This window comes from Micromys minutus, assembly GCF_963924665.1.
Source record: "Micromys minutus genome assembly, chromosome: 8".
Classification (NCBI taxonomy): domain Eukaryota; kingdom Metazoa; phylum Chordata; class Mammalia; order Rodentia; family Muridae; genus Micromys; species Micromys minutus.
This window is the reverse complement of record NC_137977.1, coordinates 60,451,841-60,478,215: the sequence shown is the minus strand read 5'-3', so window position 1 is coordinate 60,478,215 and position 26,375 is coordinate 60,451,841. Positions and strand designations below refer to the sequence as shown.

General features: G+C 50.0%; 1 protein-coding gene across 1 annotated transcript in view; it reads right to left on the bottom strand.

The window, feature by feature from the left end:
• The window catches only part of ZBTB7C (zinc finger and BTB domain containing 7C), a gene marked incomplete at its 3' end in the record, with an annotated part of 124,315 nt that extends 99,631 nt beyond the window's left edge, over window positions 1-24,684 (bottom strand). The window contains exon 1 of the mRNA XM_080919877.1: window positions 24,628-24,684. The remainder of the gene's footprint in view (window positions 1-24,627) is intronic.
• Window positions 24,685-26,375: the final 1,691 nt, after the last annotated feature.

Here is a 26,375-nt window from a genome sequence, read left to right as displayed (position 1 = left end):
GCTAGTACCCGGCAGATGACAACCAGGGCCCTCCCAAACTCAGCTCCCCGGAGCCATGGTCCCCTGGTACACTGTCTGGCAGGACGGCAGAATGACAAACGGCCCTACAGGAGCAGACATGCCAGTCTTGTGCAACCTGTTGGGATATTGCTGGGACATAATGAATGGAAAAGAATCACCATGTTAATCGCTCTGATCTGAAGTTGCCAATTTGGCTCACACTTATACTTCCCTTCCGACTATGTTGTCCTCAGCACAATGGCTGGGCTTGAAGGACTGTGATTCCAGGCTCCTGCTAACAGTCACCTCTGGCTGGCTGCCCTGGGGAAACAGTTGGTTGCCACTGTGAGTGAGAAGGGGCCATAATCCAAGTGTTTCCGGGCAACCCAGAGTCTTCCCACTTCTTCCCTAGGCAATGTTAAACCAACTGCTTTGCTGAGGGTTGACAGTGTGGTCACCTTATCTGTTTTCCCTGGGCCATGCTACGTCCCTAACAGAGATGCCCTGAAAGTAAAGCACAGTGTAGTAGAAAGCACAGTAGGGTAGCAGCCAGGAGGCTGGATAGAGTTCCAACTCTGACGCTAATGAGCAGTGTGACCACAGGTCCCTTCCCCCTCTGAGACTCAAGGGGTTCCATCCACAAAACCTTGGGCTTGGCTGCTGATGTCTGTGGTCTGGCTCTGTTAAAAATCCTGATTATTTTAATCTGTGGAGGAGCATCTGAGGGGTGTAGGTGAGTGACAATCTTGGTCAAGGGACTCCAGGCATGCAAAAAACAAGTGACGCATCTGTTTCCTCGAGGCCACAAGGAAGTTTGATATCTACAAGTGAAGCTTTGGAATGGACGAGAAGTTGAGCCAGCCATACGGAGAGTCAGGGAAGAGCACAAAATCTCTAGGGTATATGGCCGCCTTTCTTTCTTTGACAGAAAGCATTCATGAAAGACTTCCCTTGCCCCAAATAACTGCTCCCGACCTCCCAATCTAGGTTCCCACCCTGGGATTCCACCATTTAAGAGATATCGTTGAGGTTGAGATATCTTTGATTTGAGGGCTCTGCATGCCCAAGGTGGACAGCCAGAGAAGGGTACTGGTCCCACTCAGATAGGGATCCTCTGTGTCTGCCAGGACAAGCCTAACAGTCTGAACTTGGAACAGATATAGTAGCCCCATGGAGGTTGCAAAAAAGGAGGGCCTCCTAGGATGAATTTAAGTTAGAAAACCTTGAGTTAAGTTCTGGCGGGCCCAGGGAGCAGGGCAGAAAAAGAAAAGCGAGGGGTGCGCCCAGATTTGAATTCCCCAGGAGAAGGCAAACTGGGAGTGAGGGCATGGGTGTTTGCCTTTGGCTAAGTGAGCCCATCCAGAGGAGGATGCAACCCCACAAGGGAAGGAAGGGAGGGAGGCTCAGGAGACAGGGTGGGGCCTGCATGGGGGAAACTATACAGCCAACTGGGCGGACTCAAGAAAGATTCTCCAGGCCGGAAAAGTAGAGTGCAGGGAAGCACCCCTCCCACGCCCCTTCGGGCTACCCGGCCTGTTCAGACCAGCCCTCCGCCCTCTCCCACACTGGGCCTTTAGCTGAAAACCTGAGAAATCAAAATGGGTAACATTTGGTCACTCCTGCCACCAACCCTGGGACTGAGCACGTGTTCTCAGGTCCTTTTCCCCGCCCCCACCTCTTCTGGCCCTGTCCTTTACTTCGCCCTCTGTTCCGACCTCGCCCCCTCCCCGCCCCGCCACGCCCCCACCCTGCTCTAACCACTTTTCTTTCAGTCTCATGGACCTGCCCATCTCCCAACACCACACCTCCTCTGATATGCCCCGCCCCTTCCGTCTCAGGGTCTGCCCACCTCTCGTGACCTCTTGGGTCCTTGCTGCCCCGTGCCCAGGGTGAGTTTTCGGGCCCTCCCAGCGCTCCCCGACGCCAGGACCCACCCACCGATCCCGCCGGTCTCCGGCCACTCCTCTGCAGTCTCACCACGCCCTCGACCTCTCACCCGCCACCTCCCCGGGGAACCAGGGCTGGGCGTCTCTCCTGCCCGCGGTGTCGGCGGGAGAGGCCAGAACAGCCCTGGAACACGGGAACCTTTGCTGACCCCGGAGAGCCAAGGATGCAGGGCCGGGATCTGTCCAGTTCCGAACGTGTTTCCGCCCTCAGGCCGCCAGCCTGGCTGCCACTATCATTGGGGTGACCCCAAAGGCCCAGATGCTGGCAGCACCTCTGCCAGAGACACAGAGGCAGAAGAGCGCTGTGACTAGAGTCTAGCGAGCCCAAAGCCCCGGCTCAGTTATTTTCAGAGTGGCTTTGGCACCTTGTTGTCACTCAGCCTCTATTGTTACATCTGTGAAATGGAGATAACGGAACCTCCAGGGATGTTGTGAGTTTACTAGTAATAATTCACCACGACTTTCTTGCCAATGCCGAGAGGGGTGTGGACGTGCTGAATCCCGAGGCTGTGTGTTTGCACGGGTGGCCGCTTGGGGTGCTGCAAATCTTATGTTTGGGGTTGAATCCCTGAGCACAGCCTTTGGAAAGGTATTTCTCCTTTCTGTAGTCACCTCACAGTGAAGGAAACCATGAGGAGCCAATGCTTGGGTTAGATCATGTGAGGGTGGTCCAGGGGAGCATTCAGCACGTAGTAGACATCATTCGGAAGAACCGATTCCCTGGCTGCTTCAGCAGAACCTTAAGGAGGCCTGGTTCTGTGGTGGGGATCAGTGTTTAGGGCTATCTCTGAGGTCAGTAGGAAGGCAGAAGGCAGATCTTAGAAATCCTTGGGGGATGACAGGGAATGGATAGGCCCCTCCACCTCCCACCAGAGCTAGGTGTGGCAAGCACTGAGCTCACGAAGGAACGACTGTGTCCCTCAGTCAGTGACTACAAGGCTGATACAAGCTTCTGCCTTATTTCCTGACCCCAACACTTCACCTCCTCTCCTGGCGAAGGAATGCACAGACAGCTGGAACATCAGCCCTTTGAGATATCTCAGCCTTCTGTAGACTGTGAAGATGGCCAATCCTGTTTGCTGCCCTGGGTGGTGGCTTTGTGACGGGAGCTTCGAAGACCCTGCATTTAACATGAAAGGTTGACCAGATGCTGTGTAGGTAGGGCTCCTGAGTTCGTCCTTGCTTCCTGACTATGTAGGGTTACCAGACCTGGAGGAATATAGGAGAGAAGCCGCTCCTTAGGGGTGCACATGTCCTGCTGTGAGAAAGTACTTCAGAAGGCGAGGGAGGCACTCTAAGCAGCCAGCAAGCCTGTCCTCTCTGGGGGAAGCTTTTGGTGTGCAGTGGACAGCAGAGCTTGGCAGTTCCGGGGGATTTGCTTTTGTGCTCAATACTTCAGACTCTATGAAGAGAGTCCAAGGGCGCGGGGCTCTGAGTACTAATATGCATTTTTATTCTGCAATAATTTTCATACCGAGTTCAAGAGGTACCAGCTCCAAGTACATAAAACCAAATCAAATTAAATTAATTGATTTTATTGAAACCTGCGGCGGTTGTACTCAAGCCCACAGCCAGGGGCATGACCCTCGTGAAATACCAAAGGGGCTTTTGAAATAATTAAATTAATCACACCCTGGGTTGTGCACAAGGGCTTGCTTCTGTACTCGAAGGCCAGCATGTTCCAGTCACGGCACAGGCAAAGGGGCATGTGGCCGCCACTCAACCACAAAAAATGTGGTGCTGTCTATTAGGAGGGAGCCCAAGACCCAGACTGGTTTAGGGATCAGCCTTTGTTAAGGCTCTGTAAGCCTATCTACACTCACGTGCAGAGGATCAGAGCAGCGCACACACATTCACATGTGCACATAGACGTGTGTGTGCCCACCAACTATGACTCCCTTCTTACAACAGTAAGACAACAACTCGGCTCAGGCCAAGTGCTTTCTACTTGCCTCAGCTCCGCATCTAGGCTGGATTCATGACTCTACACTCTTAATTCACCCAGGCCTCCTTCCTGGCAGCCCCTGCTCTCCTCCCAGGTGGAATCACTGACCTTTAATTTTGGGACTGTGTGCCTCTGGCTGGCCTCTTACCTTGGCCTCTGCGGCTGGGATTCGAGGGATGTGCCCCCATTCCCAACTTGTCTCTATTTTCAAGAGGAAGATGGTAAGACACAGAACAGGTGTAACTTACCTAGTTCACACAGTTGGTGAAGGACCCAGGGCTGCTTTCTGGTGCATCTTACACGAGAGTTCCTTAGACTGCTGAGCCTACTGACAGTTCACTGTCAGTTTCACAAGCCCTTGCCGCTTGTGAAAACATCTAGCTGCTAGGGGCCCATGTTACCAGCGCTGCAGTGGAACGGTCCCCGGCTAACCCTTTACTACACAGAGTAGTGCATTGGCAAGCCAGCGAGAGAAGTTTCTTGTCCATTGTTACAGAGCAACTTAGAGAGGGAGTAGGCTGTCTCCTGTTAGCACCCAGCTCTGCAGTTCCTGAGCTGGAAAACGTTGTTGGGTCCAGAAAACACTCCTATGTTTGGGACTACATTAACTTTTAGCCACACAACTGTTTGGGAAGTGACCCACAAATGGTGGCCTCCACAGCCTCTGTTCTTCTACCTTGCCTTAACTGGCCTGGCCACCTGAGAAGGTAAGGCCTGTATTCCAGCCCTGAATGACAATCTCCCAGAGCCCCCTCCTATTCCTTACCAGATCTCAGCACCAAGTGCTCTGTCCTCAAAGTAAAGCTATGGCCGCTGGCCCCACACATCTCTTCCCTGAGTCTGAATTTGAACATTTAGCATTAGTGAGTGGCACCATCATCAAAACCATGACAGGTACTGCTCCAGGCTTGTGTGCGCAGCTTGGGGCCTGGCGTGTCACTGCAGCCCCCCTCGGCTCCCTGGCAGGTTCGTTTTACAGGTAAAGAACCCGTAATGGGAAGTGGGTGGCCGGCCGAGGATACGAAGCTAGCGCTGGGCAGATAATGCTGGATGGAGCCTGGCCGCAAAAGCCAGTATCCTTTTCTGTTTTAAAAGTCACCAACAAAAGAATCTCTCTGGGGTACTTGTATCATCTCCCACTGTGCTGGCTAGTTTTGTATCAACTTGACACAAGCTAGAGTCATTTTGGAAGAGGAAACCTTCATTGAGAAAATGCCCCCACTCGATTGGCCTGCAGTGAGGCCTGAGGTGCACTTTCTTGATTGGTGATTGGTGTGGGAGGGCCCAGCTCACCATGGGCAGTGCCATGCCGCAGCTGCTGGTCCTAGGCTCTGTGAGAGGGCAGCTTAAGCAAGCCATGAGAAGCAGGTCCATAAGAAGTGCTCTCGTGGTCTCTGCTTCAATTTCTGCCGTGAGTTTTACCTTGACTTCCTTTGATGACGGACTGGGACCAGAGGTGAGATTAAACCCTTCCTCCCCAAGTTGCTTCAGGTCATGGTATATTATCACAGCTACAAAAAAACGGTAACTACACAGCTTTTCAGGGGAAAGGCTCTTGACGTGAACTACAGGTCATACTTGAACTCCTTGTGCCTCGGATTCCCGAGTGCTGGGACTGTAGGCGCCTAGAGACCTGGTTTTCCCTCATATTTTTGGACTTTTACTACTCGTCACTTTTCAGGATAATAATTTTAAAACTGTGGTGACTATGGAAAAATTAAACAGTCCTATCTCGACCACTCTGAGTGTACAGCTCAATATCATCAGGTACATTTACAGTGTTGTATGACTGATATCACTGTTGCCAACCACTAAGTCCAGGCAGGCTGAATCTGTTAGGCAGAACCTTTTCTTCCTGATTCCCTAGCCCTGGCTACTTCTGATATCCCTCTACCCTATGAGCCTGTGTCCTATGGACCCTATAGGGTCCATGCAAGTGGACACATATAACATTGGTGCTCAGTGTCAGCAGACCAGATTCTGCTACATCAAGAATCCCTAGTCTATGAGAGCTTCGTTGTCTTGGTAAACAGACCCAGGGACCATCCCACCAGGGTTACTGAGGGAGGGACGCCACCATGAGGAACATCATCCTGAGAGGGCCAGCAGTAGGATGAAGAGGTACCTGGTCCTTCAAAGACAAGAAGTAGTTCAGTCCAGAGTCAGAGCAACAGTGCTGCCCAACAGCCCACCCAACAGAGAAGCAGCCGATGAAGAAAAGGGAGACGCTGGCAGGAAGGCAAAGCAAGAAGAATTGCTCTCCAACACTCCCAGAGCCCACGTACCAAGCTGACACAGAGGCCAGGGACAGCTTGGATACTGACCATCCTGCCTGCGGCACTGAGTAATGGTTTTGCTTTGTGGGCCTGAAAGCTACTGTCCACGGAAGAACAGCCTCATGGGACTTGGGGAAGCCAGTGAGTGACACTGAGTACTTCCGGTATAGTGGGTAAGAGGTTGTGTTGTCACTACTGAAGCTATTAAATATAAACAGCTCTTGATGCTGTCTCCAGCCCCCAGCCTCCATCCTGGACAGAGGAGGATGGAGGTTATCAGAAGCCATACCCCTCACTCCAAGGTCCAGGCTGAGCTGGCCTGAATTCCCACCCAGGCTTCTGATCTCCATCCTTCCCTTCTGGCAACACTGTATATGCCATGCCAGGCTCTAAACAGGGAGTGTTTGGAGGTGGCACGGAGACCCTTCCTTCTCTGGCCAGAGGAAATATCTAGCGCCTCCTACTACCCTCAAAAACCTCATATCTATTCCTGAACCCCAACTCACTCAGCAAAGTCTTACGGAGCTGTGATCTGCCACAGGCCACAGCCACATGCCCATCCTCCTTCCTCCCCTCCCAGGGGCTAGTCTGCCCATTTCCTCTGCCCTTTTCAGCCCTTGGCGCCAGGGCTGGCTATTCTGAGCCTTTGGCTCAGCGCCTTCCTCCTTCTAGCCGCTCCTTGACACAAGGGCTTCCTTGAAGTTAACTGTTACCTAGCCCAGGCACACGAAGTGTTCACACACAGCCATGACCCTTGTCATACGAAGATAAAGGTGCACCCTAGGCTGTGACTCAGCACATATCCAGTACCTTAGTTACCTGCTTGAAAATGTTACACAGTAGCCATTGAACTGCAGAGAGGGAAGGGGAGGGAACCGGGAGGGACTGATAGCTGACTCTAGATCTGTCCATTTTGAAGCTGTCCTTCCCACCTTACCAGAAATAAGTAAGGATGAACCCTAGGAGGACAGAGATTCCTTTTCTGGTCACCCACACTTCTGTCATTCTTTGGAACCCAGCATTGGCTGGGGTTCAAGGTTCCTATGAGTAGATACGAGACCAATTACTGCAGAGCTCATAAAACCACACCGAATGCTATGTTTGAAAAGATAATTCTCTGTGTTCTGCTCAGGGAAAAGGTTTTCATAGAAGCAGTCACAGGCAGATAAAGGTGCCACCCACATCACAGGGTTTCAGATCTTTGCCAGAAGGGAGGGGAGAAGAGAGGACCACTCCAAAGCAAAGCAGGTCTGCCTGTGATCTGACCTCAATGACTAGGAAAACATACCCGGAAGCTGTCATGGTCAGTATTCGCTCCACTGAGCGTATGATTAAGCCCAGACCCTTGGGAAGCTGGGGTAGAGCCTGGCACAAAGTATTAACGGGTGAGGATCCAGTGTGATGGGCACTCTGATGAGTTGTACAGGCCTCCTGTATGAACACAGCCCTGGGAGGGGCTTGTTTGCTGTGGGACAGCCTCCTTGGGCTTCTGCCCTGAAGCTTACAGATGTGCAATGGCAAGCCTGTGGTTTATAGGGAAAATCTATGATGTGTCACATAGAACACATCTGGGTTCAAAACAGCAGATGTTAAACTTAGCAGATAAAGGCTGAACCTGATAATAAGAAAGTCTTTAAATCCAACAAGGAAAGAGATACAGATGCCCACTGATTCTTGAAACTGGGGGCCAGGAGTGTGTCTCAGAGGCACAGTGCTCACAGTGTGTTTAGGGCTGTGTGCAGCAGCCCTGTTTAAAAACTGCTCTTTTTTTTAGCGTTTTAAAATATGAAAATAACTGTAAAGTGCATATGAAAGGGGGGTGGGGGCAGGTGACTGTTCACCTGACCCGTGAGACCTCAGGCAAATCCTTTCCCCCGTGAGGATCAGCATCCTAGTTAATATTTTAATTTGAAATCGAATCAAGAATGGTATTGGTCTTGTGACCTGTGCACCAAAAAATGAAAGTGGTTTCTGACGACGCCCCTCCCAGTATCCCTTGAGAGACTTTGTACATTTTCCTCCCCATCTGTGTCCATCCTGGACTGAGGTTAGAAAGGAGACGACTGTATCTCAGCTGTGGATCCAAGAGCACAGGACGGGAGTGGCGGGGCAGATCTAGAGCAGCCACGGTGAGTGTTGCCACCAGCCCGGGTATCTGGGCCCACTGCTGTGGGATCTACTTGCACCCCAAGATCTGTTGTCCAGGTGGCTGTCCATAGGCTGGGGTTCAGGCAAAGGATAAACAATAGAAGAAGGAATGGAGGAGAGGGCTCTCCTGGGAGGCAGCTTAATTTGAATCTCTGCTCTCTCTGCAGGTCTCCTTTGCCCTAAAACTTATCCTCTGTACCCGAGAGAGTATGCCTTCACCAAAGCACTGGGCACATTTCACAGGGAGACTGGCCCTGCTCTTACACAACTGGTTACCCTCTCTCCAACTGCTACCTGCATCTGCATGAGTAGGGATGTCACTAACCCTGTCCCTTTAGTGACACTTCATGGATTAGTCATGGATTAGTCTGTAGACTTGGAGCATTTGGTAAACCATTTTACATGCAGAAGCCACACAATTGTATTTGTAGAATGAATGAAATTTGCAAATGAGGATGACAAGTGTCAGGGAGGTGGGGGACTTGATCTATAGGACCCTAGTGACCCAGATAGGTTGGGGAGCCCATCTTTGTCTTGGGCATAATGAAGAGGAGAAGATAAGGTGACCAAATTCACTGGCTTATGTCTCCTGTTTGCCAGGAAAATGCCCACTCTGCACCCGCTTTTCCTTGTAACAACACTACTTTTCAAAAGTGTCCCTTTGGGGACAATGAACTGCCTGTCCTCCCTGTTATGACGAAGAGGAGAGGAACAGATTCTTTTCTGACTTCTTCTCTTTCCTCATTTGACATCCATCTTAACTTTTGCCAAAAATACTGTCATTCCATCACCTATTCCTTGAGAGCCCCAAGTGAACACTGCTCACCCAAAGGCACACTACCCGCCCCACCCCCATCAAAACCAACAAAGATACAGGGCAGCTGTAGAGGGGGCCTGCATGGTGGAATGTTAGGTGTCCTGCTGCATTGCTGTGCCTACTCAGCAGACCTGGATCCTGCTGGAACATCCTCCCTAATGAACTACATGACCGTGAGCGCACCTTTTACAGACCTGGCTCAAAGGCATGTCAAACAACACCAAACCTTTCAGTCTGGGGGCATCTCATCTTGTTCCATCAGAGAGTGAGGAGAGACTTATATATCACCTTCCATGGTGGAGTGGAGGCTGTAGTGTGAGTGCCTGCTCCTGAGCTCCATCCTCCCGGGTTTGGGTTGAGACCATCTGAGAGGTATCAGGACCAAAAGAGACATTCTACTTGGGGAGCTCATTAAGTTGGGGACAGACACAGAGACAATCATTTCCAGACCTGATCTTTTGCATCTTAACTGATGGGTTGAGAGGACAGGACTGTTCTCCTGATTAGAGGGGTCCAGGAAGATAACCTTAACGTAGCACTCGGGTAGTCCCCGTGAGTCTGTGCACACAGTGCCTTCTAGAGTTTTCTGCACCGGTTCACTCCCCTACCCCAACCCATGGTCATGCTCTGTGCCAACAGATGGCTAAACACAGAAGATCTGGTGTGGCTCTGGGAACTTCCTTTGCACTTTCCAGGCATGCCACGGGAGTGTGGTCCTCCCTTGGACTGACCACTGAGTTCCTAGGGCAGCTGCCTCCACTTGGTACTCATTACACAGCCAGGGGTGGAGCACAAGAGGAAGGGGGTGGTGGGCTCCACTCTTTTGTGCCCAAATACCATTGGCAGCAGGTCTCTCTGACACTCTCTCCCTGTCTGAGCCCATAGGGCCTCAATGTCCAAGTCCTGGCTACAAGCTAAACAAGGGAAGAAAGCCGCCTTCATGGTCTCCTTCCCATGCTGGATTCACCCACACCCCAGAAGGTGGAACCTGGCCAATCTACCATCTCTTGTTCAGCAGTGGAGACTTAAGAACAGAGCAATGGGGACCTCTAGATTCCTTCTCCCACAATGCCCGTGTTCCCTACTTTAGGAGGGCCCTGCCTCTCTGTGAGCCATTATCTCAGAGAATGGCCTTCGATGAGTTCTGGGTGCTAATCTTGACTGCATGGTTGTAAGGATGGGGGGCGGAGACTGTTAAGTGTGTGAGGATGCAGACACTGTACCCATCCCCCAGCCAGCTAGATAGCTCTTCCAGAGGTCTGAACATGGCCCTCGAGTGTCAGCTTCCGGTCCTGGTCGGCCCTGGAGCACAGGTGCATAGCCCTCCTCTGTGACCAGAAGATGACAACCAGCTGGAGCCAGCTGCCGAACACACTGCTTTGCTCGTGTAGGAGTCCTGCAAGGCAGATACCTCTGTACCCTGGTAGCAAACAAGGAGGCAGAGGCTCGGGCAGGGCATGTGGCTTCCCTGACACCAAACAGTGAGAGTCGGGTCAGAGTTCAAGCTCAATCCTTTCTGTCCAGAAAGACTGTGCTCTCTTCCTTTAAGGCTGGGGAGGGGTGGGATTTCAACGTTGAGTAAGCACAGTCCCAGCTCACAGCTATCGCAGACAAAACACAAGCCCTGCCAACGAGTGCGACAAAAACGGAGACATAGCAGGTAGTGTGCAGAAGGAGGTGACCGGCCGCCCCTGGACTTTGACAGGCATCTGGGACAGGCTGCAGAGCCATGCCTAGGGCAGAGTGAGGTTGGTAAAGCTGGCAAACGAGTCTGAAATGGCACACTTGTGAGGAACCTTAGTGGGATGAACATCCCCAGAACCCATGAAACAGACCAGTGCAGCCAGTTCTTCAGCTCCTGGTGTGGGCCTCAAGGTGGGGGAGGGGAAGGCAGGGGGAGGGGCGCCTGAGAAATCTGCTCCTGGATGTTTAATTCTCATCGGGACCTGCAGAGCTGAAGGTGGCAGAAGGGTGAGGAGGTCCTCATCTGCCCTTCCTCCTCTCCACTAAGCTTCTGGAAGATTCAGCAACCTCTTGGCCTCCATCAGCAGGAGCCCGGGGAGCAGATAAGCCAGCTCGAAAGGACATGGTGGCCGCATCGCTGGAGACTTATTATTTTTCTCACACGCTTGATTGGCATGACCCACGGGGCCACAGAGGAAGGCTTTTGTCGGACTGTTTGCTAGGCCCCTCACTCGAGTTGGGGAGGAAAGGAATGAAGTCTGGGGGTCCTGGGTGACCCTCCCTCAGGGATAGCCCCAAGTACAAAAAGCATCAGAATCTGTTGCCTCCCTGGTTCCTCTCACTGCTGCTAGCTCTGTACAAAGAGAAGTCCCCACTCAAGGCTGCTTAGCGAGGCCTCGGACAGAGAGAGAATCAGGGGCTGGAAGAAAGCAAGAGGTCTGGATGAGTCTCCCCATGAACAAAGCCTAAAGTGACAGCAGGCCATTGTTTCTGTAAAGTCCCCCATGCTAATTTCTTGTCCCTGCTTCTGCAAATACATCTGTCAGCTCCGACTTCCTCTAGTCCCTGAGCAGGCCCCTCTTCCAAGATGTTTCTAGACCTGAATCGAGCTCAAGCTTGCATAGCGTCATGTGAATACCAGGCAAGAGCTCTGTCCCTGAGCCCCCTGCCCTCTCTCTAGATGTGTGCTAGCTTCTTGCCCCGCCTTGGGATTTGAATAGGCCCAGTGTCATGGGCATCTGACTTGAAACCTGATTTAAAAAAATCAGTAGGTCAAAAATACCAGAAATAATTATTGAAGTGCGCTGAGCGGCCTAATGGCAGCTGAAATGGTTTCAACAATTGTCTTATTCAATTTTGACGTCGGCTCCGGGAAGAAGCCGTTCTTGCTCTTATCCTCATGCGGGCGTAATGTCTTTAGTTTACTAGGATTGCAGTGATTTCTCACCACCTTTGGCATGAAGTCCAGGTGCCTCCCACCCATCTTTCCAACAGCACATTGGTCCCTCACTTCCAACATCTAACCTGATATCCTGGCCTCAGGAAGCAGCCCTATGCTCTCAGGGCCTCCAGAGGGAGTCCTTCCTTACATATTGCCTGGCCCTGCCTTATGCTTCTTGGCAGTCCAAAGGACCTCCATCTTCCAAATGCCCTGCCACTGGATGGCATCTGGCTATGATTATGCCATGTATCTTGTTTTCTTGTGCCAGGTGCCCATGGCTGCAGGGCAGGGACCACCCTTCCTCTGTCCTTTTCCTAAAACCAAAACTGGGCTTCAGTGTCTCTAGACTGAACTCTTCCTCCACCCTCCTCTGGCCTTCACTCAACAGCCTGAGGACACACATCCATCTTTTAGGATTAATCTTTAAGTTATGGCTCATCTTTTCAGTGAAACATATAGCTGTTAAAAGTTGTGTTTTTACATAGGTAGATTCTTCTATAGCTTGGGTACATGACAAGTTTTCCCCCAAATCAGTGCAAATCAGAGGTAAGACAAGACTGAATAATTGGCTACACACACACACACACACACACACACACACACACACACACATGCACGCACACGCACATATGCGCACACACCATGGAAAGTAAATCGAGAGGAAAATTATAAACCAGAAGAAAATATTTGACACATATCATAAACAAAGGTTTACTACTAATATGTACAAAAAGTTTCTGAGCAGGTTGTTTTTATATATTTAGGAAGGTGTGTGTGTGTGTGTGTGTGTGTGTGAGAGAGAGAGAGAGAGAGAGAGAGAGAGAGAGAGAGAGGGAGGGAGGGAGGGAGGGAGAGAAGGTGAGGGAAAAGCGTAACAAAGAAAAGGGACAAATGATTTCAGGGGGTGGGAGTTACAGGAGAGGAATTTGAAGATGGAAGGGGGAGTGTAATATAATTGTATTTTAATTTTTAAAAAGTAAAAAAAAATAATTAGAAATTTGAGGAACAGAGGACTGAAAGCCCAGTGGAAAACAGGTAAAAGCAGTTTCAGAAGCACAAACCTGCATGCTTTCCTGATCTGTTTCTTTCTTTCTATCTATCTATCTATCTATCTATCTATCTATCTATCTATCTATCTATCTATCATCTATCTAAATGGCTGTGGGAGTGGGCAGAGAGGGGACCAGGGATGTGGAGAAAGGCTGCAGAGGGCAAGAGGTCACATGTCAGGAAAGGCAGCTCCTGGGATGGGGGTGGGGCACAAGGGAGCCAGAGGAGATGAGGAAGCAGGTGGGGAAGGAAACAACAAAAGTAGTTTTTTTTCGGGGGGATGCTATAATGAAACCTAATCCTTTATAAGTTTATTAAAAATGAAGTAAGACTTAGGTAAGCAAAGATAAAGGAAACAGGCAAAAGATAGGAACAGAAAATTTACACGAAAAGATGTTAAAGTCGTCCTAAAACATATGAAAGTATGTTCTACTTGCATTCATAAGAAAATAAAAATCAAAATTACAGCAAGATGCTGTGTCATGGCCATGTGATTGGCCAAAGTTCCAGGGATGGGCAGCCCCTGCTGTAGACAAGCAGGTGGGACAGAGTGCAGGACAGTACCTCCCCGGGGGAGGGGACCTGGAGACACCTAACAAGCCACACACAGTGCTTCACAGCCCAAGTCCTAGAAACAGACCCTAAAAGAACTTAAGATAAAGTGCAAAGTTGCTTAGGTTGCCACACCTAGAGGGCGGCCAGTAAGCATCTGTACACCTTGGAGTAAGTTGTAGCTGCGAGACAGTGGGGAAGCCCTCTATGAGCTCTCGTGACGTGCGTCCCATGATCTATTACCGAATGAATAAAATATTTAAGAGTACATAGATGTACTACCTTCTGTGTAAGAAAGAAGGGGATACAGAAGTTCAAGGTAAACTGGGCATGCATGTGGGAGGAGAATGATGTTCCTAGACATACCCTTTGCTGTGCGTAGAGCCTTCAGAAGGATGCTGGAGTCTTACGTAGCTGAGAGGTTAAATTATAGGGCTCTGTGACAAACACAACTGGACAAATGTTTCTCTCGGCTGTCACCCCTCCCAGTGAGAGCTGCTGGATACAGAGATGCACAGGGCACCGAGAATAAATGACACAGGAGGGCACAATCCTCAGCAAGATGCACATGCCATCCCTTCTATAGGGAAAAAGCATTAGGCAGACTGGGTAAAAAGAGGGTCTGAGCTAGAAGAGAGGGGGAAGGGCTCAAAAAAAAAATCTTCTGAACAAAAGAGAGATGCTGAACTTGATACTGATGCGTGTGTTGGGTCTGTAAAAGAACATGCTGGTCAGCAATTAGTCGTGGACCTAAAAGGGCTCAGAAAGGCCTAAATTTCACTAATGAATTATTTTCCTCTGATTGGTTTAGGGACAGGGTAGTCAGAGCCTTCAGTTGTGAGTCCCCTGGTGACCCCACCAGGCTCCAGTGGTCACACAGATGAACCTGGTTAAACTAAATGGGAGACAAAAACAATATAAATACATAAATAAATACATATAAATAAATATAAATAAATGTCCTGAAGGAGTCTTGGGAAAGGACTGGGAGGAAGCAGAGAGGGTTGATTAGAGCAGGAGGGAGAAGAGAGGGAATGTGGGAAGGTACGTGGGAGGGAAGGATCAGATCATTATGCAAACCTAGTTAATAAAAAGAAATTAAATTAAATCTGTAAGAATAGGAAGCAAAGAGAATCCCTCCGGTTGAAAGAAAAATCAAACCCAACCGTATTTTAAATAAATAGTATAACACACTAATGGGTCAAAGAGAAGAGGAGAGGAGAGACTAAGTGGGCAAGTTTTGAGTAGTGCACATTGTGGTGGAGAAGGCTGCTTGGTGTGGTTTCAGAGACGCGATTCCCAGAGAGATTTAGGTGTAATGAAGGACTGCGGAGCTGAGCGTGTGTGGCTGATCTCACCAGAGAAGGAGGACATGGAAATATGGGTTAGGGAGGAAGAAACTACTCCATGGTCATGACTTGGAATCAGAGTATGAATGTAGGATCGTGATTTCTAGAAGTGTGTATGTGTGTGTGTGTGTGTGTGTGTCTGTGTATTCAGACATGCATGTGTTTCTGTGTATGTCTGTCTGTGTGTGTCTGTCTGTATGCATCTGTGTATGTGTGTCTGTGTGTGCAGACATGCATGCATCTGTGTGTATGTCTGTGTGTGTATCTGTGTGTCTGTGTCTGTCTGTGTGTGTGTCTGTCTGTACAGACATGTATGTGTTAGTGTGTATGTCTGTGTGTCTGCATGTCTGTGTGTCTGTTTATGTGTGTGTGTCTGTGAGTATCTTCTGTGTGTGTGTCTATGTGTATGTCTGTGTGTCTGTGTGTCTGTGTGTGCAGACATGCATGTGTCTGTGTGTATGTCTGTGTGTGTCTGTGTATGTGTCTCTGTGTGTGTGTGTGTAAGTATGTGGATTAGTTACTTTTTTGTTGTTGAGATAAAATGCTATGACTGAGAGCAACTTGTAGACGGTTTACTTTGGCTGGTTGTTGGCAGTTCATGATGGGGGGGGGGGGAAGCACAGTAATGGGTGGACAGATCAGGAACTATCGTCTTTAACCCCAGGCACAAAGCACAGCAAGTGAACTGCAAGCAAGGAGAGGCTATAAGTCAGAGCTCCTACTTCCTCCAGCAATGCTGCCTCACTTCTGAAAGGTCCCACCATCTCCCCAAACAGTACCACTGACTGGAGGCCAACAGCTCAAACACCTGAGCTCTGCAGGGCATTTGTTTCTCATTCAAACCACCACGTGTACGAGTTTATATGTATCTGTGTGACTCGAGGTTCATGTTGGGTATGAACTTATGCATGTTTATATGGGCATGCATGTGCATGCTCACATATGTATGAGAGGTATGTAAATATACATATATGTCTGCATTTTTTTCAGAGAGACAAGAAATAAAGAGCCCAGCAGTATGCACTGATGTTAGAGTCTAATATCATTGTCCAAGACAAGGAGCCCGAAGTCCCAAGAGAACATTGATCCCAGGGCTGAGGTAGGGGCAAGTGGAAGATGGGCTTGGAGCCTCTCTTTAGGCCTGCTTGAGGGTGACACTGCGGGAGTCCAGGCAGGGAAGTGAGCTGCAAAGAGATGAGAATGAAAACATAGCTCAGGTTGATTTTTATGAAGAGTCTAATGCCAGGGATTTCACTGTCATCGGATTTAAAACAGTACGTACGACTCAGAGTACAAGTTTCCTAGTGTTAACTAAGCCCTGGTGCACAAGGAAGCAGACTTACATTAACTCAACTTAGGGCACATGCTATTTCATCTAAGAAGATGGCTTCTAGAAATAGGCTACCTTAAGGGGCCAAGGAAGGCTCTTGCCTGGTCTCAGTCTTAGTGATACTGTAGTCATCTGGGCTTTTAGCCTCCTCTGGTCCTGGTTATGGAAGTTTGAGGGAGCCTCTGGCAATAAAGATAGTGTAAGGGTCATTTAGACTATTAGGTATCTCTGATCCAGGTTGTGCGAGCTTTGGGAACTGCTGGCTGCAAGGGTCATTTAGATTACTAGCCACCTCCAGCTCTGGTTGTAGGAGTTTGATGTGGCCTGGCCCAATGGCTAATGCAGAACACCAGGTTGCTAATCACTGGTAATTCCAAGCTTTCTGGATAAACAGGCCTTTCCCTTCAAAAGAACAGTCCTGAGTGCTTAATATTCTTGGGTTGCCTGGAGAGCTATGGGTGCAAGAGCCTTCATGTTCCCAACACTTGCTCATGGCAGGACGCTGGTGCAGCAAAGATCCATGGGAGGCGGCTTGCAAGGCCCCAGTCATTAAATCGGAAACAGTGTAAAACCAACAGAAATAATAAAGCCCCAGGAAATGGGTTCCTGAGGCATACAGTGGATAAAAAGGTAAGTAATTCTGGCTGACCAGTAGCTCTGGCGGCAAGGCGAAGTTAGATGAGACAATCTTTCGCAACCATCATGTTCAGAACTGGATGAGAAGAGGGCTGTGAGTGATGGTGCATCTCAGGAAGCTGTCTAAGCTAACCCTGAAGACACTCCCCACTGACTGCCAGCTCATCCTAATGAAACTGGAAATGAGAGAAAGCAAGAGCCGAGTCCCAGAAAAACCAGACGATAGCTAGTTCAGGAATCAAAATCAACCTCAGCAGGGAAGAAGGCCAACAAGCCCCTCTACATGTGATGTTCCAAGAGGGACAGACCAAGAGGCCCTGATGGGAGGCAGTGGCAAGAGGATTGAGAGTTCAAAAGCCAGCGTGGGCTACATGGAAAGGCATTATGTCAAAACAAACACACAAACAAAATCTCCTCCAAAGATGTGTGTTATGCAGGACTCTGACCCCAGGCACAATCTGGATCTAATTACAAGGAAACATTAGATTAAATGGGGGAGGGATTTCATCTATTAAAATGAGGGCATCATATTTTTCAAAGATGTCCATGTCATGGAAAACAAAGAGAGGCTGTAGAAGTGTTTTAGCTTAAGACGAAGGGTAACACTGCCCTCCAAGAAATGCTGCAGCAATGGCGAAGTGGATGGTGGGTTGGACAATCGTGCGCATTAATGTCGGCTGTGGTTATGTCAGGGGATGGGCCTTCCATCACAAACACGTGCTGGGATACATAGGGACGTGAAGGGCCATGGCGTGTCCACCATGTCCTCCCGTGGTCTAGAAACTCAGGCGATTGAAAACCCATCATACCTGCAAGTGCCGAGCACAGGCCGGGCCCGGGGAAGCCTGCCCCACTGCCACTTTACATTTGGCTGTGCAGATATTTATCAGTCATGGCTGAGCATTGCCTATCTTTCCCAGAAAGAAGCAGTTGGGATCCCAGAACAAGGACCTGCTCGGGGATGGCCTTTGGCCGGCTTCCACATGGCGATGCTCCATGGGTTGTGGGCCTCTGCCAAGTCTTGGGAACTCAGGCATTTGCACTCTGACCTTGACCTACACTGGTTCCCACTGGCAACACGCCTTTCCTTGGGTTTGACCTACTTCCAGGCTTCCCTGGACTCGGTGGGCCCCTGCCAGGCTATTGTAATCCTCAATATGGGCTCCTTCATGAAAGGACCCAATGAGGCACTCCAGCTTGGGTTCATCAGAACTCCACTCTCTTCTCTCAAGACCCTCTGCACCAACGCCAATGCTCCCAAGTTCCTGCCAAAAAGAAGTGGTGTGGTCTCTGGCAAGCAGGCTTGCTTGCTTTCCCACCTCTATTTTGGGGCCTGGAATTCTCCTGGGGGGTCTTTAAATTGGTCCTCAGGCCAGGCACACCCTGATGAGGCCTCTGGGTATAGTGTCTTTCTTGGCCCAGTGCAGGTGGACTGGGCTGCTTTCCAATTGTCCTCTGATCCTGCTTGTCACCCTCCTCAAGCAGACACCTTGTCCCCAAAGCTATAAATACAGTCATGAGCTTCCTGTTCATCAATGAGGAAGAAAGGAGTGGGAACCAGAGGGATGGAGGGTAGAGGTCTGTGTGCTTAAAGCCTTGTCTCCATTTCCTCAGACTGGGTGTGTCCTTGGGTCAGACACCACAGCCCAGGAAAGGAGGCCCCTCCCTATACCCTCCCTCCTCCTAGCAATAGGCTTCTCCCTGCTCACCTCTTCTGTCCCAGGAGAGACAGCATCCCATGTTGACAGTCTTGGTGTCTGCAGTGGGAATACTTTAGGAGCCCGACTCAAGGAGGGGGCGTGGCTGTGGCTGAGTGTGTTCTTCAAAATTGGTTCTAAAAGACACTTGGGGCTTCTTATCATTCATTCTATTAAAATCAGGATATTAGCTAATGCCTGTCGTGTCCTTAGAGCAGGACTGGCAACTTCTCTGATGCTTTGTCTGCTTGAAAGTGAAGGAGAAGGCCTTTGATGTGATCCCTCAGTCAAGTCCGGTCTGTCCCCTGCCCTGTAGCAGAGATACTGTCAGCTCCAGGACAAAGCAGTGGGGCTAACAGCACGCCCCACCCCCACCCCACCCCTGCACCCCTGTGCCAGGCCTCACTCTACCTTGCTTGCCGTACTCAAGGGAATAGCCAGGACAAGCCCCTCCAGTCCCCAGGGGGTGAACCCCATATCCGAGGTCAGCAGTGATTTGGAGTTAAGTAGATGGGTGGAGACCAGAAGCCTTGCTGAGAAATCAGAACTGCTGAGCAGTGTCTGGTTCTCCTTTGCAGCCCCATCTCTGGAAGGAACGGCGTAATACAAGTACGTTCCAGACCAGTGGGAAAGAACCAGTGCTTGGCATCTGGAGTCCTGGCATCTCCAGGTGAGTGGACGATTTTTTGGCCTTGGCCAGTGACATGCTTTGTTGGTCCTATGGAGGGACTAGTGGCTTCTAGCTGGCGAGGGTTCTGAGGTGGCTGAGCAGGGCTTTTGACAGGTGGCCTGGGTCACAAAATAGACACATGTGTGTCAGGGAATTTTACAGTGAGTTGAGGAGCAAGCGTTCTTAAAGGGCTGCTCATGGTTGGTGGGGGGATTCTCAGGGTCAGGCTGGTGGGTCCAGGATTGTTTCTCAGGGGAGGTGGGATGGACAGGTGGGGACAATGAAGACAGAAAAGCACCGGGAGAAGTGACAGGCCAGAGATCAGGGTGGCGGGAGCAGAGTGAGAGTCAGGGAAAGGTCAGAGGTCAGGCTGGAAGGCTCTTGACTACAAGCCGGGGAACTTCTCCCTTTGTCTCCCCGAGCAACCTCAAGTTCGCTATTAATCTCCCAAGACCGGTCTTGTTGATCAATGTTGATTTCTCCCGCACACCTGTTCCTGTTTCAGATGAAAATGGATTATGAAATCATTCCATTCGGCTGGTGATTACCATGGCAATCAGGTGTGCCCGCTGACAGACCAGCGCTTCTCCTGAAGTCAGGATTCTGCTGATAGCAGCCTTTAGCCACTTACACCTGGTGGGGGAGGGAGGGGCACGAAGGGACTCAGGGTGAGGCTGGAGGATGACGTTCTTCCCCAGGAGGCCCAGGCAGGTAGCAGAGCCCCAAGGGCCTTAGGGGTGGGGGTGGGGGATGGGAGGCAGGGAAGGGTCTCTGCAGGGAGATGGGGTTGGGTCAGATGGTTGGCAGGCCAGTGGTTGGCAAACCACTTTATACACAGCTGAGAACAGCCTGGAAAGGCCCAACCTAGAGGCTGTATCTAAGCTGCCCGCACCCATAGTTAGGCATCTTGTCTGCATCACCAGACCCCCAACTCACAGCAGAGTCTATCTCTGTGCCTCCTGGACTGCCACAGACACGGGACTGTTGTTGCTGCTGTTCTGTGACAGGATTAAGGTGTGCGCTTTGATAAAAGCCGGAGTGATTTCAAATTGTTTCGTTCATGATTAAGTCTTAAAAGGCTTCAAGCTGACTACTCAGCTTCATTCATACCCAGTTCCCTCACCTGGGGTAAGTTACGTAGCCTTTCTGTGCCTCTGCCATTAAAGGCAGGTACTCAGACACACTTGTGTAAGATCGAGCATGAAACCCATTAGAACAGAACTGGTACACAGAAAGCCCTCCAAAGTCAGACGCTGGCGTCCTGAAGTCACTTCTATATTGTCCCAAGGGAGGGTGCTGAGGCAAGGCCATGTGGCCAACTGGTCTAGATAGGCTGGCCTTATTTTCTGATGTCAAGGAAGCTTCTTTGATGCAAGGGTGTATATGTGAGAAACGCATCCTTGAAAGCATCCACATTTGACATCCACAGGGCTGGCCCTGGGACTGGCAGAGCCTCTTCAGCTAGTGGAGCAGAAAGGTAGAGAGGAGGAGCTGGGAGCACGGACTGTACATAACCATTGCCCTTTTCTCCTGATGTCCCCCTTGGTGCTACTCTCCTCTGGACTGACAGAAGCCCGGAGCCCAAGCGATCAGAGCTGACCTGTATCAGTGGTGGATGAGATCAGCACTCTCCCCCGGATGTCTGTCAGTGTGCTTCCTACGACTGATCCCTTTACTAGCCTAAGAGAGGTCTGATCCACCTTCTCAAGTTGCCATCCCTTACCCCAGCTGCAGCTCTTGAAGCTTAGCATGGGGAACAGGACCTTGGCATACTCCCCCTCTGAAAGCATAAGAATGTGCACCATGCTGCCGGGCGCCCATGAGGGCTGTCTGAGGGGCACAGGCCCTGCAGAACATTGCTCAGGCTGGTCTAGGCTCCACACCACTTCTATGTCTCCTATAACGACATCTGCCATTAATAGCATTGTCTCTCGGTGCCACAGATGCCGAGTGTGCAAAGCAGGACAAGAGCCACCATGGTCTCTCCACGGCAGAACCCACCAGCCCGAGGCAGTGACAGGCCATTACTCTGTGTCCTGCAAGCTGCAGCGATAAGGAAACTCCACCAATTCGAGCCTTTATCTTGTCTCAGGTTGAGGGAAGATATTATTTCAATCTAGATAATGATTCAATTTCTCGGACGGAAATGAGATTTTTTTCCCCAAGTCTTCAAGGGGGTGCCACCAACACCCCTCTTGGGGCTGGAGCAGGCCATGCTCAAGTTAGAGGATTCGTTGTAATTTAGAGAACATAGCAGATGGGGAGATGTGAGGATGGAGAGCAGGAAGTTTGATGGTAACAGGAAAACATACAAGCTGGGTCAGACTACAAAGCAACCACTCTTTGGATATCCATAGCATTAACCCAAACCCAGAAGGCCTAATTCAGAAGACAGGCACGCAGAGTGAGCCAACGGCCTAAGATCCAGTGAGGTACAGAATACGAATTCACAAACTAGCCCTGCTGTCAAAGGGCCATCCAGGTCTTCCATGTTAGCCTGTCACATGAGGGAGATCTCCAGGGTCATTTTGCTGGCAGATGGCCTCAATACCATTACAGTACTTCCTACCACAGGGGAGGCAGGGAGCCTGCCCCATCCCTGACCAACTGTGCCTCCAAACTGAAGTGAGATCACCTCATCGAAGGAAGCCACAAGGTGCTGACAATGCAGATCATCTCTGTGCACTCTGGAAACATCAGGAAGCCATTAAAGAAGATGGGAATGACATCGGAGGACACACATGCCAATACCTCAATGGTTTGCTCTAAATAACGAGTTTAGAGAAATACAACATTATTATAAAGGCCTAAGTACCCCAAAAACTGTGTGGTTTGCCTTAAACAATTACTGCAATTAGTGATTGTTGGATCAGTTGTAGGGACAGAAGTAAGTCTAAGGAGTTTGGAACATCCACCATGGGTGTGCATTTGGGCCACCCCACAAACAGATGTTCCTTCTCCAGAGAGAAGGCTCGGTTCAGCTCAGCCCCTTCTGGAATAGCCCCAACCACTGACTCCCAGTCACGGGAAGGTGGTAACCATACTTGAGCATCTACATGGTGCTGTGGAACATTGGGTGTCTCTAGGAGAATAGAGGCTTGGGGCTAGGGATCAGCAGGGGACATTTTACTAGAGACCTTCTGGTACTTTCCAATTAAGCTCCACGAGGCTATCGCCAATCAAGAATAAAACTGCAGTTGGTAAAAGTGCTACTTCAGTATCTCTATTTGAACTCTGACCTTATCCCCAGCCTATGCTTTGAAAATGCAAAGGTAGTTGCACTCAAGATGACTAACAGGTCAAGTGGCTGTGACATGTGTCTTTACAACAGAGATGCAGACTAGGTATGAATGTAAATCCAGTGAGTTCCAGGACCAGAGCCTCTTTACCCACCAGCACACAGCATCCCAGCTGAGTATACAGCATGTGGCTTTTGCCGGAGACAGTCTCTGGATTCCTGGCTCTAGACTCAGGCGGGCCAAGGAAGTGGCAATACTCTAGAAGTGACAGAGGGAGAGTAATGGGGAAAATAAGTCCCAAGCCTTGTCTCCAACCCAAGGATCACCGCGGCGCTGTGTGTGGAACACAGGAGACTCGCCTTAGCATATACACTTGCTGGTAACCTAGCTCCCGGGTCACATGCACCCTATTCCATCTCAGGCTCTGCTCTCAGGACACTCCAGTAGGTCTTTCAACCATAGCGGAACCCTCTCATGCTGACAGAGCAGCCTCTACTCTTAGATGTGCACATGGTCATCTGCTTCGGGGGAGGGAGCATAGCCACCATCCTTCTTAGGATGCATTGCCTTCAGAAACCATTTATCGGATGCATTGCCTATGAAACCCAGAGACACAACACACTAGCCTCAGAACCAGAATCCAGACAATGGGACCTGGGGACCATATGATCATCATTACTCTCTCTTTCTCCAACAGGGTTGCAGGTAACCCCAGCACGGCCTGCTTCCTAATCGGAGGGAGATCCAGTCTTCTGCAGCAGAAGGTTGGAGAGAACATCTTAGAAGCACCACATACCAGCTCAGTGAACCTGAACAGATATGTTAGTCTAAACTTGGTTTTTCTAATTCTAGGAGAGGAATACCTAGTAACCTTGTCAGCTCTCATGAGGCAAGACTGTCAGCTGGGTAGAAACAGCTAATGCTATGTAAACACTGCTTACTAGTCTTGGTATTTCAAAATAGCCAGCCACTCCTGCTAACTTACATTTATTAAGTGCATAGATTTCGGTTGTCCCTCAGTCTGGGCAGCAGTGGCTCTTCCGGAGAACAAGCAGGATCTCGGTGACAATCCACTTAAGCTTAGTGTATCCTCTCTCAGTGCCAACTCCATGGGTCTTAGTGGCCTCCAGTTGCTGCTGTCTGTGGAAGGCTCAGTGTGTGTTTGAGGACATGTTCTGAGACCCAAGGAAGATCCCAAACGCGGGTTTCCTGTGTCTATCTAGTGTGTACATGCGCTGATCGCGTGGTCAGCCTCACAGTCATCTGCACACAATGGAGTAGCGGACAAACGGAGCAGAACTTTCCTTTATTGGCACAGGTGAGGGGTACTTTACAGCATGCTCGCTCTTCGTACCTAGACCCGTCCTGTAGCCACTCTGGGCCCTCCGCACCTTGCCCGGCCTCACCAACCTCTCCGCCATCCACCAGGCCCACGCATGTGTCCTCCACACAGGCCTTAGTATGTTCCCAGGCAAGGTCTCTGATTTGCTCCCCCACCACCCCTGTGGCCCAGGTCAAGTCTGTCACTTAATATAGGGCACTTCGCTGGCCACTCCCACCACCGTGTCTCTTTCCATGCCATGGGAACCAGAGTAGGTCTATGTACCCCTCTAGAAGGTTTTTTTTTTTTTTTTTCTTTTGTCTCATACACCTCTTCCCTCAATGATAGGAGTAGTTTGACTCTGGGTTAAGCACACTGTCCTGTAGTAAGAGAACTTTTTGATAGAGACAACCTAACAGCAAACTTAGACCATCAGAGACACAGCCTCTCAGTGTCTCCAGGTTAGTTTTTGACTGCCCACTTACAGACTCACAGCCAAGGAGTTCTGTCTGAGACGCACCCAGAGGTGTCCTCTAGTTAGAGGGCAGAGCAGGGTTCAGAGCACCCTTCCTTCAACTTGATGTCTTATGTGCTTGGGACCGGCCCTATCCAGTGACAGGGACCTTCCAGAAGACTCCAAAGCTAATTCCACACAGCCACACAGTGTCTGCCCTTAGCAGGAAAACGGCCCATTTCGCAGACGCATTGTTAAACCACAAAACTCAACAAGCAAAATTCATACTCACAAGCACCGACTCCTTGGGCTTCAATTTTAGGCCACCAGTCTTTCTGCACACCTTCTCATTTCCTGCAAAGAGAGGGACAGGCGGAGAGAAGCACATTAGCATCTGCTCTGGGTATCCTTCAAGCTTTCCTGGCTGGCCTCAGGCTCCACACCTTCTCCTCACGTTCCTTCCTGCAGCACTCACTCCCTTCCCCTCCCTGGGAACACCATGTTCTGTTAGGTGGGCGCCCCCACCCCTGCAGGCCTGTGGGCTCTGCCCACGCCGCCGCCTCCTCCCGCTCCCGGCGCCCTGCCAGTCTCAGATTGACCACTGCCTCCAATTCCCTGAAGGCACTGGGCTTCTTCCCACTCCAGAGCCAGCGAGGCCTCCGCTTCTGTAGCATGGGGTTGCCTAGCAACGGTGCGCGCCGGCTCAGAAGGCCCTCCTAAATTGGACCTCACAGCGCAGGGCATCTCCTTGTACAGCTGCCTGCATCTTAACAATCCGCCTCTGAATAATAACACAATGGTAATTGCATTCACGGACCCCAAACTACATTTAAATAATGTTCAAGAGCTGACACAAACCAACAAAGGCCAGAAAATGCATCGGGGAGGTTGACTGTGAGGCCACGCAGGGACGCTCCGCTGTGGGAGGGAGTTGACACCAAAGACTTGAGTTAATGACAATGTCGCCCTGAACTGTGAATTCTCCTGCTTCTGCCTGAACATGTCACCGCTGTAATGCGTTGTAATGTAAGTTTGAGCAATTAACGCAGAGCGGGTAGGGATGCCTCAAGACAGGGTGCCCTCCGGTTCTGCTGACTTGTACCTCAATTTTGGGTGAACAGGAGAGGGAAGATTTCACAGGAAAGAAAGCTTGAAAGTAAATTTCTTTGGCTTTGGCTTTTCAAAATGTGGCTAAATACCTACTACCTTTCTTTCTCTTTCTCTCTCTCTTTCTTCCTTCCTTCACTTTCTTTCTTTTTTCTTTCTTTCTTCCTTCTCTTTCTTTCTTCTTTCCTTCTTACTTCCTTCTCTTTCTTTTTTCTTTCTTCTTTCCTTCTCTTTCTTTCTTCCTTCCTTCCTTCTCTTTCTTTCTTTTTTTCTTTCTTCCTTCCTTTCTTTCTTCCTTCCTTCCTTCTCTTTCTTTCTTTTTTCTTTCTTCCTTCTCTTTCTTTCTTTCTTTCTTTCTTTCTTTCTTACTTTCTTTCTTTCTGTCTTTCCTTTCTCCTTCCCTCCTTCCTCTCCCTTCCTTCCTTTCTCCCTTCCTTCCTTCCTTCCTCCCTCCCTCCCTTCCTCCTTCCTCTCTCTTCCTCCCTCCCTCCCTCCCTCCCCTCCTTCCTTCCTTCCTTCCTTCCTTCCTTCCTTCCTTCTTTCCTTCCTTAACAAAGTCTCATTCTATGCCTGTTTAGCCTGGAGCTCACTCTGCAGACTAGGCTGACCTCAGACTCACCTGAGCACCTCCTGCCTCTGCCTCTGAGGTTCTAGGACCACATCATGCCATGCTTTAAAAGGAAAGGGAAGAACTTAGTAACCCAGAGAAAGAGACACATACCCCACAACTGGTGTATAGCAGGATGAAAAATGAAGATCCTTATAAAGTCACAGCAGCGGGGCAGGTTGACCATGTCAATGCCTAAAGCCCCACAAGACTTCACTTCTGTGCAGCCATGTTCATCACAGACTCATTCCCAACAGGCAAAGGTAGAGGCAGCCCAAGTCTCTAACAGTCATTGAGTGATTAATAAAACTCGGTAGGTACAGTCA